The following is a 13933-nucleotide window of genomic DNA, read 5'->3' as shown; positions in this document are numbered from 1 at the left end:
GGTCCATCCGTCTGTCACCGTTTACGGCTTGCAGTCTATCTGTTTGCTACTTTCTAAGAGGAAGGTAATCATTCAGTTTCTAAACATTTATTGATTTTCTTTGTTGTCTTACAGGTTTAGAGGATGCCATTACCCCTTCCCTCCCTGATGGTGTGTCTGTTCATCAAGGGTCCATCCATCTGCCACTGTGTACGGCTCGCTGTATTTCTGTCTGCACCTGGTTAACAGGTAGGTGATCATTCAGTTTCTAAACATGTATTGATTTTCTTTGTTGTCTTACAGGTTTAGATGATGCCATTACCCCTTCTCTCCCTGATGTTGCATATGTCCATCAAGGGTCCATCCATCTGTCACTGTCTACGGTTCGCTGTATTTCTGTCTGCACCTGGTTAACAGGTAGGTGATCATTCAGTTTCTATACATGTATTGATTTTCTTTGTTGTCTTTCAGGTTCCGAGGATGCCGTTACCCCTTCCCTCCCTGATGGTGCATCTGTCCATCAAGGGTCCATCCGTCTGTCACTGTGTATGGCTTACTGTCTATCTGTTTGCTACTTTCTAACAGGTGGGTCATCATTCAGTTTCTAAACAGTTATTGATTTTCTTTGTCTTACAGGTTTAGACGATTCCATTACCCCTTTCCTCCCTGATGTTGCATCTGTACATCAAGGGTCCATCCATCTGTCACTATCTACGGCTCGCTGTATTTCTGTCTGCACCTGGTTAACAGGTAGGTTATCATTCAGTTTCTATACATGTATTGATTTTCTTTGTTGTCTTACAGGTTTAGACGATGCCATTACCCCTTCCCTCCCTGATGTTGCATCTGTCTATCAAGGGTCCATCCATCTGCCACTGTGTATGCCTCGCTGTATTTCTGTCTGCACCTGGTTAACAGGTAGGTGATCATTCAGTTTGTATACATGTATTGATTTTCTTTGTTGTCTATCAGGTTCTGAGGGTGCCGTTACCCCTTCCCTCCCTGATTGTGCATCTGTCCATCAAGGGTCCATCCATCTGTCACTGTGTACGGCTTGCTGACTATCTGTTTGCTACTGTCTAACAGGTAGGTAATCATTCAGGTTTTATACATGTATTGATTTTCTTTGTTGTCTTTCAGGTTCTGAGGATGCCGTTACCCCTTCCCTCCCTGATTGTGCATCTGTCCATCAAGGTTCCATCCATCTGTCACTGTGTACGGCTTGCTGACTATCTGTTTTCTACTATCTAACAGGTAGATAATCATTCAGGTTTTATACATGTATTGATTTTCTTTGTTGTCTTACAGGTTTAGACGATGCCGTTACCCCTTCCCTACCTGATGGTGCGTCTGTTCATCAATGGTCCATCCAACTGTCACTGTCTACGGCTTGCTGTCTATCTGTTTGCTACTTTCTAACAGGTAGGTGATCATTCAGTTTCTAAACAGTTATTAATTTTCTTTGTTGTCTTACAGGTTTAGAGGATGCCATTACCCCTTCCCTCCCTGATGGTGCGTCTGTTCATGAAGGGTCCATCCATCTGCCACTGTGTATGGCTCGCTGTATTTCTTTCTGCACCTGCTTAACAGGTATGTGATGATTCAGTTTCAATACATGTATTGATTTTCTTTGTTGTCTTTCAGGATTAGAGGATGCCATTACCTCTTCCCTCCCTGATTGTGCATCTGTCCATCAAGGGTCCATCCGTCTGTCACCGTTTACGGCTTGCAGTCTATCTGTTTGCTACTTTCTAAGAGGAAGGTAATCATTCAGTTTCTAAACATTTATTGATTTTCTTTGTTGTCTTACAGGTTTAGAGGATGCCATTACCCCTTCCCTCCCTGATGGTGTGTCTGTTCATCAAGGGTCCATCCATCTGTCACTGTGTACGGCTTGCTGTCTATCTGTTTGCTACTGTCTAACAGGTAGGTGATTATTCAGTTTCTATACATGTATTGTTTTTCTTTGTTGTCTTTCAGGTTCCGAGGATGCCGTTACCCCTTCCCTCCCTGATTGTGCATCTGTCCATCAAGGGTCCAATCATCTGTCACTGTGTACGGCTCACTTTCTATCTGTCTGCTACTGTCTAACAGGTAGGTGATCATTCAGTTTCTAAACATGTATTGATTTTCTTTGTTGTCTTACAGGTTTAGACGATGCCATTACCCCAACCCTACCTGATGGTGCGTCTGTTCATCAAGGGTCCATCCATCTGTCACTGTTTACGGCTTGCTGACTATCTGTTTGCTACTGTCTAACAGGTAGGTAATCATTCAGGTTTTATACATGTATTGATTTTCTTTGTTGTCTTACAGGTTCTGAGGATGCCGTTACCCCTTTCCTCCCTGATTGTGCATCTGTCCATCAAGGGTCCATCCATCTGTCACTGTGTACGGCTTGCTGACTATCTGTTTGCTACTATCTAACAGGTAGGTAATCATTCAGGTTTTATACATGTATTGATTTTCTCCGTTGTCTTACAGGTTTAGACGATGCTGTTACCCCTTCCCTCCCTGATATTGTGTCTCTCCATCAAGGGTCCATCCATCTGTAACTGTGTACGGCTTGCTGTCTATCTGTTTGCTACTTTCTAACAGGTAGGTGATCATTCAGGTTCCAAACAGTTATTGATTTTCTTTGTTGTCTTACAGGTTTAGAGGATGCCATTACCCCTTCCCTCCCTGATTGTGCATCTGTCTATCAAGGGTCCATCCATTTGTCACTGTGTACGGCTTGCTGTCTATCTGTTTGCTACTGTCTAATTGGTAGGTGATCATTCAGTTTCTAAACATGTATTGATTTTCTTTGTTTTCTTACAGGTTCTGAGGATGCCATTACCCCTTCCCTCCCTGATGTTGCATCTGTACATCAAGGGTCCATCCATCTGCCACTGTGTACGGCTCGCTGTATATCTGTCTGCACCTGGTTAACAGGTAGGTGATCATGAAGTTTCTAAACATGTATTGATTCTCTTTGTTGTCTTTCAGGTTTAGAGGATGCCATTACCCCTTCCCTCCCTGATTGTGCATCTGTCCATCAAGGATCCATCCATCTGCCACTGTGTACGGCTCGCTGTATATCTGTCTGCACCTGGTTAACAGGTAGGTGATTATTCAGTTTCTATACATGTATTGATTTTCTTTGTTGTCTTTCAGGTTCCGAGGATGCCGTTACCCCTTCCCTCCCTGATGGTGCATCTGTCCATCAAGGGTCCATCCATCTGCAACTGTGTACGACTCGCTGTCTTTCTGTGTGCACCTGTCTAACAGGTAGGTGATCATTCAGTTTCTATGCATGAATTGATTTTCTTTGTTGTCTTTCAGGAATAGAGGATGCCATTACCCCTTCCCTCCCTGATGGTGCATCTATCTATCAAGGGTCCATCCATCTGCCACTGTGTATGGCTCGCTGTATTTCTGTCTGCACCTGGTTAACAGGTAGGTAATCATTCAGTTTCTATACATGTATTGATTTTATTTCTTGTCTTTCAGGTTCCGAGGATGCCGTTACCCCTTCCCTCCCTGATTGTGCATCTGTCCATCAAGGGTCCATCCATCTCTCACTGTCTACGGCTCGCTTTCTATCTGTTTGCTACTGTCTAACAGGTAGGTGATCATTCAGGTTCTATACATGTATTGATTTTCTTTGTAGTCTTACAGGTTTATAGGATGCCATTACCCCCTCCCTCCCTGATGGTGCATCTGTCTATCAAGGGTCCATCCATCTGCCACTGTGTACGGCTCGCTGTATTTCTGTCTGCACCTGGTTAAGAGATAGGTGATCATTCTGTTTCTATACATGTATTGATTTTCTTTGTTGTCTTTCAGGTTCTGAGGATGCCGTTACCCCTTCCCTCCCTGATTGTGCATCTGTCCATCAAGGGTCCATCCATCTGTCACTGTGTACGCTAGCTGACTATCTGTTTGCTACTGTGTAACAGGTAGGTGATCATTCAGGTTCTATACATGTATTGATTTTCTTTGTTGTCTTTCAGGATTAGAGGATGCCATTACCCCTTCCCTCCCGGATGGTGCATCTGTCTATCAAGGGTCCATCCATCTGCCACTGTGTACGGCTCGCTGTATTTCTGTCTGCACCTGGTTAACAGGTAGGTAATCATTCAGTTTCTAAACAGTTATTGATTTTTGTTGTCTTACAGGTTTAGACGATTCCATTACCCCCTCCCTCCCAGATGTTGCATCTGTACATCAAGGGTCCATCCATCTGTCACTATCTACGGCTCGCTGTATTTCTGTCAGCACCTGGTTAACAGGTAGGTTATCATTCAGTTTCTATACATGTATTGATTTTCTTTGTTGTCTTACAGGTTTAGGCGATGCCATTACCCCTTCTCTACCTGATGTTGCATATGTCCATCAAGGGTCCATCCATCTGTCACTATCTACGGCTCGCTGTATTTCTGTCAGCACCTGGTTAACAGGTAGGTTATCATTCAGTTTCTATACATGTATTGATTTTCTTTGTTGTCTTACAGGTTTAGGCGATGCCATTACCCCTTCCCTCCCTGATTGTGCATATGTCTATCAAGGGTCCATCCGTCTGTCACCGTTTACGGCTTGCAGTCTATCTGTTTGCTACTTTCTAAGAGGAAGGTAATCATTCAGGTTTTATACATGTATTGATTTTCTTTGTTGTCTTACAAGTTTAGACGATTCCATTACCCCTTCCCTCCCTGATTGTGCATATGTCTATCAAGGGTCCATCCATTTGTCACTGTGTACGGCTTGCTGTCTATCTGTTTGCTACTGTCTAATAGGTAGGTGATCATTCAGTTTCTAAACATGTATTGATTTTCTTTGTTGTCTTACAGGTTTAGAGGATGCCATTACCCCTTCCCTCCTTGATGGTGCGTCTGTTCATCAAGGGTCCATCCATCTGCCACTGTGTACGGCTCGCTGTATATCTGTCTGCACCTGGTTAACAGGTAGGTGATCATTCAGTTTCTATACATGTATTGATTTTCTTTGTTGTCTTTCAGGTTTAGAGGATGCCATTACCCCTTCCCTCCCTGATTGTGCATCTGTCCATCAAGGGTCCATCCATCTCTCACTGTCTACGGCTCGCTGTCTATCTCTTTGCTACTGTCTAACAGGTAGGTGATCATTCAGTTTCTAAACATGTATTGATTTTCTTTGTTGTCTTACAGGTTTAGAGGATGCCATTACCCCTTCCCTCCCTGATGGTGCATCTGTCCATCAAGGGTCCAATCATCTGTCACTGTGTACGGCTCACTTTCTGTCTGTCTGCTACTGTCTAACAGGTAGGTGATCATTCAGTTTCTAAACATGTATTGATTTTCTTTGTTGTCTTACAGGTTTAGAGGATGCCATTACTTCTTCCCTCTCTGATTGTGCATCTGTCCATCAAGGGTCCATCCATCTGTCACTGTTTACAGCTTGCTGACTATCTGTTTGCTACTATCTAACAGTTAGGTAATCATTCAGGTTTTATACATGTATTGATTTTCTTTGTTGTCTTACAGGTTTAGAGGATGCCATTACCCCTTCCCTCCCTGATTGTGCATCTGTCTATCAAGGGTCCATCCATTTGTCACTGTGTACGGCTTGCTGTCTATCTGTTTGCTACTGTCTAATAGGTAGGTGATCATTCAGTTTCTAAACATGTATTGATTTTCTTTGTTGTCTTACAGGTTTAGAGGATGCCATTACCCCTTCCCTCCTTGATGGTGCGTCTGTTCATCAAGGGTCCATCCAACTGTCACTGTCTACGGCTCGCTGTCTATTTTTTTGCTACTGTCTAATAGGTAGGTGATCATTCAGTTTCTAAACATGTATTGATTTTCTTTGTTGTCTTACAAGTTTAGACGATTCCATTACCCCTTCCCTCCCTGATTGTGCATCTGTCCATCAAGGGTCCATCCATCTGTCACTGTGTATGGCTTGCTGTCTATCTGTTTGCTACTTTCTAACAGGTAGGTGATCATTCAGTTTCTAAACAGTTATTAATTTTCTTTGTTGTCTTACAGGTTTAGAGGATGCCATTACCCCTTCCCTCCCTGATGGTGCGTCTGTTCATGAAGGGTCCATCCATCTGCCACTGTGTATGGCTCGCTGTATTTCTTTCTGCACCTGCTTAACAGGTATGTGATAATTCAGTTTCAATACATGTATTGATTTTCTTTGTTGTCTTTCAGGATTAGAGGATGCCATTACCCCTTCCCTCCCTGATTGTGCATCTGTCTATCAAGGGTCCATCCATTTGTCACTGTGTACGGCTTGCTGTCTATCTGTTTGCTACTGTCTAATAGGTAGGTGATCATTCAGTTTCTAAACATGTATTGATTTTCTTTGTTGTCTTACAGGTTTAGAGGATGCCATTACCCCTTCCCTCCTTGATGGTGCGTCTGTCCATCAAGGGTCCATCCATCTGTCACTGTTTACGGCTTGCTGACTATCTGTTTGCTACTATCTAACAGTTAGGTAATCATTCAGGTTTTATACATGTATTGATTTTCTTTGTTGTCTTACAGGTTTAGAGGATGCCATTACCCCTTCCCTCCCTGATTGTGCATCTGTCTATCAAGGGTCCATCCATTTGTCACTGTGTACGGCTTGCTGTCTATCTGTTTGCTACTGTCTAATAGGTAGGTGATCATTCAGTTTCTAAACATGTATTGATTTTCTTTGTTGTCTTACAGGTTTAGAGGATGCCATTACCCCTTCCCTCCTTGATGGTGCGTCTGTTCATCAAGGGTCCATCCAACTGTCACTGTCTACGGCTCGCTGTCTATTTTTTTGCTACTGTCTAATAGGTAGGTGATCATTCAGTTTCTAAACATGTATTGATTTTCTTTGTTGTCTTACAAGTTTAGACGATTCCATTACCCCTTCCCTCCCTGATTGTGCATCTGTCCATCAAGGGTCCATCCATCTGTCACTGTGTATGGCTTGCTGTCTATCTGTTTGCTACTTTCTAACAGGTAGGTGATCATTCAGTTTCTAAACAGTTATTAATTTTCTTTGTTGTCTTACAGGTTTAGAGGATGCCATTACCCCTTCCCTCCCTGATGGTGCGTCTGTTCATGAAGGGTCCATCCATCTGCCACTGTGTATGGCTCGCTGTATTTCTTTCTGCACCTGCTTAACAGGTATGTGATAATTCAGTTTCAATACATGTATTGATTTTCTTTGTTGTCTTTCAGGATTAGAGGATGCCATTACCTCTTCCCTCCCTGATGGTGCATCTGTCCTTCAAGGGTCCAATCATCTGTCACTGTGTACGGCTCACTTTCTATCTGTCTGCTACTGTCTAACAGGTAGGTGATCATTCAGTTTCTAAACATGTATTGATTTTCTTTGTTGTCTTACAGGTTTAGAAGATGCCATTACCCCATCCCTACCTGATGGTGCGTCTGTTCATCAAGGGTCCATCCATCTGTCACTGTGTACGGCTTGCTGTCTATGCGTTTGCTACTGTCTAACAGGTAGGTGATCATTCAGTTTCTAAACATGTATTGATTTTCTTTGTTGTCTTTCAGCTTCCGAGGATGCCGTTACTCCTTCCCTCTCTGATTGTGCATCTGTCCATCAAGGGTCCATCCATCTGTCACTGTGTACGGCTTGCTGACTATCTGTTTGCTACTATCTAACAGGTAGGTAATCATTCAGGTTTTATACATGTATTGATTTTCTTTGTTGTCTTACAGGTTTAGACGATGCCGTTACCCCTTCCCTCCCTGATATTGTGTCTGTCCATCAAGGGTCCATGCATCGGCAACTGTGTACGACTCGCTGTCTTTCTGTGTGCACCTGTCTAACAGGTAGGTGATCATTCAGTTTCTAAACATGTATTGATTTTCTTTGTTGTCTTTCAGGTTCCGAGGATGCCGTTACTCCTTCCCTCTCTGATTGTGCATCTGTCCATCAAGGGTCCATCCATCTGTCACTGTGTACGGCTTGCTGACTATCTGTTTGCTACTATCTAACAGGTAGGTAATCATTCAGGTTTTATACATGTATTGATTTTCTTTGTTGTCTTACAGGTTTAGACGATGCCGTTACCCCTTCCCTCCCTGATATTGTGTCTGTCCATCAAGGGTCCATCCATCGGCAACTGTGTACGACTCGCTGTCTTTCTGTGTGCACCTGTCTAACAGGTAGGTGATCATTCAGTTTCTAAACATGTATTGATTTTCTTTGTTGTCTTTCAGGTTCCGAGGATGCCGTTACTCCTTCCCTCTCTGATTGTGCATCTGTCCATCAAGGGTCCATCCATCTGTCACTGTGTACGGCTTGCTGTCTATCTGTTTGCTACTGTCTAACAGGTAGGTGATTATTCAGTTTCTATACATGTATTGATTTTCTTTGTTGTCTTACAGGTTTAGAGGATGCCATTACCCCTTCCCTCCCTGATGGTGCATCTGTCTATCAAGGGTCCATCCATCTGCCACTGTGTACGGCTCGCTGTATATCTGTCTGCACCTGGTTAACAGGTAGGTGATCATTCAGTTTCTATACATGTATTGATTTTCTTTGTTGTCTTTCAGGTTTAGAGGATGCCATTACCCCTTCCCTCCCTGATTGTGCATCTGTCCATCAAGGGTCCATCCATCTCTCACTGTCTACGGCTCGCTGTCTATCTCTTTGCTACTGTCTAACAGGTAGGTGATCATTCAGTTTCTAAACATGTATTGATTTTCTTTGTTGTCTTATAGGTTTAGAGGATGCCATTACCCCTTCCCTCCCTGATGGTGCATCTGTCCATCAAGGGTCCAATCATCTGTCACTGTGTACGGCACACTTTCTATCTGTCTGCTACTGTCTAACAGGTAGGTGATCATTCAGTTTCTAAACATGTATTGATTTTCTTTGTTGTCTTACAGGTTTAGACGATGCCATTACCCCATCCCTACCTGATGGTGCGTCTGTTCATCAAGGGTCCATTCATCTGTCACTGTGTATGGCTTGCTGTCTATGTGTTTGCTACTGTCTAACAGGTAGGTGATCATTCAGTTTCTAAACATATATTGATTTTCTTTGTTGTCTTTCAGGTTCCGAGGATGCCGTTACTTCTTCCCTCTCTGATTGTGCATCTGTCCATCAAGGGTCCATCCATCTGTCACTGTTTACGGCTTGCTGACTATCTGTTTGCTACTATCTAACAGGTAGGTAATCACTCAGGTTTTATACATGTATTGATTTTCTTTGTTGTCTTACAGGTTTAGACGATGCCGTTACCCCTTCCCTCCCTGATGGTGCATCTGTCCATCAAGGGTCCATCCATCTGTCACTATCTACGGCTCGCTGTATTTCTGTCTGCACCTGGTTAACAGGTAGGTTATCATTCAGTTTCTATACATGTATTGATTTTCTTTGTTGTCTTTCAGGTTCCGAGGATGCCGTTACCCCTTCCCTCCCTGATGGTGCATCTGTCCATCAAGGGTCCATCCGTCTGTCACTGTGTATGGCTTACTGTCTATCTGTTTGCTACTTTCTAACAGGTAGGTCATCATTCAGTTTCTAAACAGTTATTGATTTTCTTTGTTGTCTTACATGTTTAGACGATTCCATTATCCCTTCCCTCCCTGATGTTGCATATGTCCATCAAGGGTCCATACATCTGTCACTGTCTACGGCTCGCTGTATTTCTGTCTGCACCTGGTTAACAAGTACGTTATCATTCAGTTTCTATACATGTATTGATTTTCTTTGTTGACTTACAGGTTTAGACGATTCCATTATCCCTTTCCTCCCTGATGTTGCATCTGTACATGAAGGGTCCATCCATCTGTCACTATCTACGGCTCGCTGTATTTCTGTCTGCTCCTGGTTAACAGGTAGGTTATCATTCAGTTTCTATACATGTATTGATTTTCTTTGTTGTCTTTCAGGTTCCGAGGATGCCGTTACCCCTTCCCTCCCTGATGGTGCATCTGTCCATCAAGGGTCCATCCGTCTGTCACTGTGTATGGCTTACTGTCTATCTGTTTGCTACTTTCTAACAGGTAGGTCATCATTCAGTTTCTAAACAGTTATTGATTTTCTTTGTTGTCTTACAGGTTTAGATGATGCCGTTACCCCTTCCCTCCCTGATATTGTCTGTCCATCAACGGTCCATCCATCTGCAACTGTGTACGGCTCGCTGTCTTTCTGTCTGCACCTGTCTAACAGGTAGGTGATCATTCAGGTTTTATACGTGTATTGATTTTCTTTGTTGTCTTACAGGTTTAGAGGATGCCATTACCCCTTCCCTCCCTGATGGTGCATCTGTCTATCAAGGGTCCATCCATCTGCCTCTGTGTACGGCTCACTGTATATCTGTCTGCACCTGGTTAACAGGTAGGTGATCATTAAGTTTCTATACATGTATTGATTTTCTTTGTTGTCTTTCAGGTTTAGAGGATGCCATTACCCCTTCCCTCCCTGATTGTGCATCTGTCCATCAAGGGTCCATCCATCTCTCACTGTCTACGGCTCGCTGTCTATCTGTTTTCTACTATCTAACAGGTAGATAATCATTCAGGTTTTATACATGTATTGATTTTCTTTGTTGTCTTACAGGTTTAGACGATGCCGTTACCCCTTCCCTCCCTGATATTGTCTGTCCATCAAGGGTCCATCCATCTGCAACTGTGTACGGCTCGCTGTCTTTCTGTCTGCACCTTTCTAACAGGTAGGTGATCATTCAGGTTTTATACATGTATTGATTTTCTTTGTTGTCTTACAGGTTTAGAGGATGCCATTACCCCTTCCCTCCCTGATGGTGCATCTGTCCATCAAGGGTCCATCCGTCTGTCACTGTGTATGCCTTGCTGTCTATCTCTTTGCTACTTTCTAACAGGTAGGTGATCATTCAGTTTCTAAACAGTTATTGATTTTCTTTCTTGTCTTACAGGTTTAGAGGATGCCATTACCCCTTCCCTCCCTGATGGTGCATCTGTCTATCAAGGGTCCATCCATCTGCCTCTGTGTACGGCTCACTGTATATCTGTCTGCACCTGGTTAAGAGGTAGGTGATCATTCAGTTTCTATACATGTATTGATTTTCTTTGTTGTCTTTCAGGTTTAGAGGATGCCATTACCCCTTCCCTCCCTGATGGTGCATCTGTCCATCAAGGGTCCATCCGTCTGTCACAATGTACGGCTTGCTGTCTATCTGTATGCTACTTTCTAACAGATAGGTGATCATTCAGTTTCTAAACATGTATTGATTTTCTTTGTTGTCTTACAAGTTTAGAGGATGCCATTACCCCTTCCCTCCCTGATGTTGCATCTGTCCATCAAGGGTTCATCCATCTGTCACTATCTACGGCTCTCTTTATTTCTGTCTGCACCTGGTTAACAGGTAGGTTATCATTCAGTTTCTATACATGTATTGATTTTCTTTGTTGTCTTTCAGGTTCCGAGGATGCCATTTCCCCTTCCCTCCCTGATGGTGCATCTGTCCATCAAGCGTCCAATCATCTGTCACTGTGTACGGCTCACTTTCTATCTGTCTGCTACTGTCCAACAGGTAGGTGATCATTCAGTTTGTATACATGTATTGATTTTCTTTGTTGTCTATCAGGTTCTGAGGATGCCGTTACCCCTTCCCTCCCTGATTGTGCATCTGTCCATCAAGGGTCCATCCAAGTGTCACTGTGTACGGCTTGCTGACTATCTGTTTGCTACTGTCTAACAGGTAGGTAATCATTCAGGTTTTATACATGTATTGATTTTCTTTGTTGTCTTACAAGTTTAGACGATTCCATTACCCCTTCCCTCCCTGATGTTGCATCTGTCCATCAAGGGTCCATCCATCTGTCACTGTCTACGGCTCACTGTTTTTCTTTCTGCACCTGGTTAACAGGTAGGTTATCATTCAGTTTCTATACATGTATTGATTTTCTTTGTTGTCTTTCAGGTTCCGAGGATGCCGTTACCCCTTCCCTCCCTCATTGTGCATCTGTCCATCAAGGGTCCATCCATCTGTCACTGTCTACGGCTCGCTGTCTATCTGTTTGCTACTTTCTAACAGGTAGGTAATCATTCAGGTTTTATACATGTATTGATTTTCTTTGTTGTCTTACAGGTTTAGACGATGCCGTTACATCTTCCCTCCCTGATATTGCGTCTGTCCATCAAGGGTCCATCCGTCTGTCACTGTGTACGGCTTCCTGTCTATCTGCTACTTTCTAAGAGGTAGGTGATCATTCAGTTTCTAAACATGTATTGATTTCCTTTGTTGTCTTACAGGTTTAGAGGATGCCACTACCCCTTCCCTCCCTGATGCTGTGTCTGTTCATCAAGGGTCCATCCATCTTTCACTGTAAACGGCTTGCTGTCTATCTGTTTGCTACTGTCTAACAGGTAGGTGATTATTCAGGTTCTATACATGTATTGATTTTCTTTGTTGTCTTACAGGTTTAGACGATGCCATTACCCCTTCCCTCCCTGATGGTGCATCTGTCCATCAAGGGTCCATCCATCTGTCACTGTCTACGGCTCGCTGTCTTTCTGTCTGCACCTGTCTAACACGTAGGTGATTATTCAGGTTCTATACATGTATTGATTTTCTTTGTTGTCTTACAGGTTTAGACGATGCCGTTACCCCTTCCCTCCGTGATATTGCGTCTGTCCATCAAGGGTCCATCCGTCTGTCACTGTGTATGGCTTGCTGTCTATCTGTTTGCTACTTTCTAACAGGTAGGTGATCATTCAGTTTCTAAACAGTTATTGATTTTCTTTGTTGTCTTACAGATTTAGAGGATGCCATTACCCCTTCCCTCCCGGATGGTGCATCTGTCTTTCAAGGGTCCATCCATCTGTCACTGTCTACGGCTCACTGTTTTTCTTTCTGCACCTGGTTAACAGGTAGGTTATCATTCAGTTTCTATACATGTATTGATTTTCTTTGTTGTCTTTCAGGTTCCGAGGATGCCGTTACCCCTTCCCTCCCTGATTGTGCATCTGTCCATCAAGGGTCCATCCATCTGTCACTGTCTACGGCTCGCTGTCTATCTGTTTGCTACTTTCTAACAGGTAGGTAATCATTCAGGTTTTATACATGTATTGATTTTCTTTGTTGTCTTACAGGTTTAGACGATGCCGTTACATCTTCCCTCCCTGATATTGCGTCTGTCCATCAAGGGTCCATCCGTCTGTCACTGTGTACGGCTTGCTGTCTATCTGCTACTTTCTAAGAGGTAGGTGATCATTCAGTTTCTAAACATGTATTGATTTCCTTTGTTGTCTTACAGGTTTAGAGGATGCCACTACCCCTTCCCTCCCTGATGCTGTGTCTGTTCATCAAGGGTCCATCCATCTTTCACTGTAAACGGCTTGCTGTCTATCTGTTTGCTACTATCTAACAGGTAGGTGATTATTCAGGTTCTATACATGTATTGATTTTCTTTGTTGTCTTACAGTTTTAGACGATGCCATTACCCCTTCCCTCCCTGATGGTGCATCTGTCCATCAAGGGTCCATCCATCTGTCACTGTCTACGGCTCGCTGTCTTTCTGTCTGCACCTGTATAACACGTAGGTGATTATTCAGGTTCTATACATGTATTGATTTTCTTTGTTGTCTTACAGGTTTAGACGATGCCGTTACCCCTTCCCTCCGTGATATTGCGTCTGTCCATCAAGGGTCCATCCGTCTGTCACTGTGTATGGCTTGCTGTCTATCTGTTTGCTACTTTCTAACAGGTAGGTGATCATTCAGTTTCTAAACAGTTATTGATTTTCTTTGTTGTCTTACAGATTTAGAGGATGCCATTACCCCTTCCCTCCCGGATGGTGCATCTGTCTTTCAAGGGTCCATCCATCTGCCACTGTGTAGGGCTCGCTGTATATCTGTCTGCACCTGGTTAACAGGTAGGTGATTATTCAGTTTCTATACATGTATTGATTTTCTTTGTTGTCTTTCAGGTTCCGAGGATGCCATTACCCCTTCCCTCCCTGATGGTGCATCTGTCCATCAAGGGTCCAAT

This window comes from Salminus brasiliensis, chromosome 3 (assembly GCF_030463535.1).
Source record: "Salminus brasiliensis chromosome 3, fSalBra1.hap2, whole genome shotgun sequence".
NCBI lineage: Eukaryota > Metazoa > Chordata > Actinopteri > Characiformes > Bryconidae > Salminus > Salminus brasiliensis.
This window is presented reverse-complemented; position numbering follows the sequence as displayed.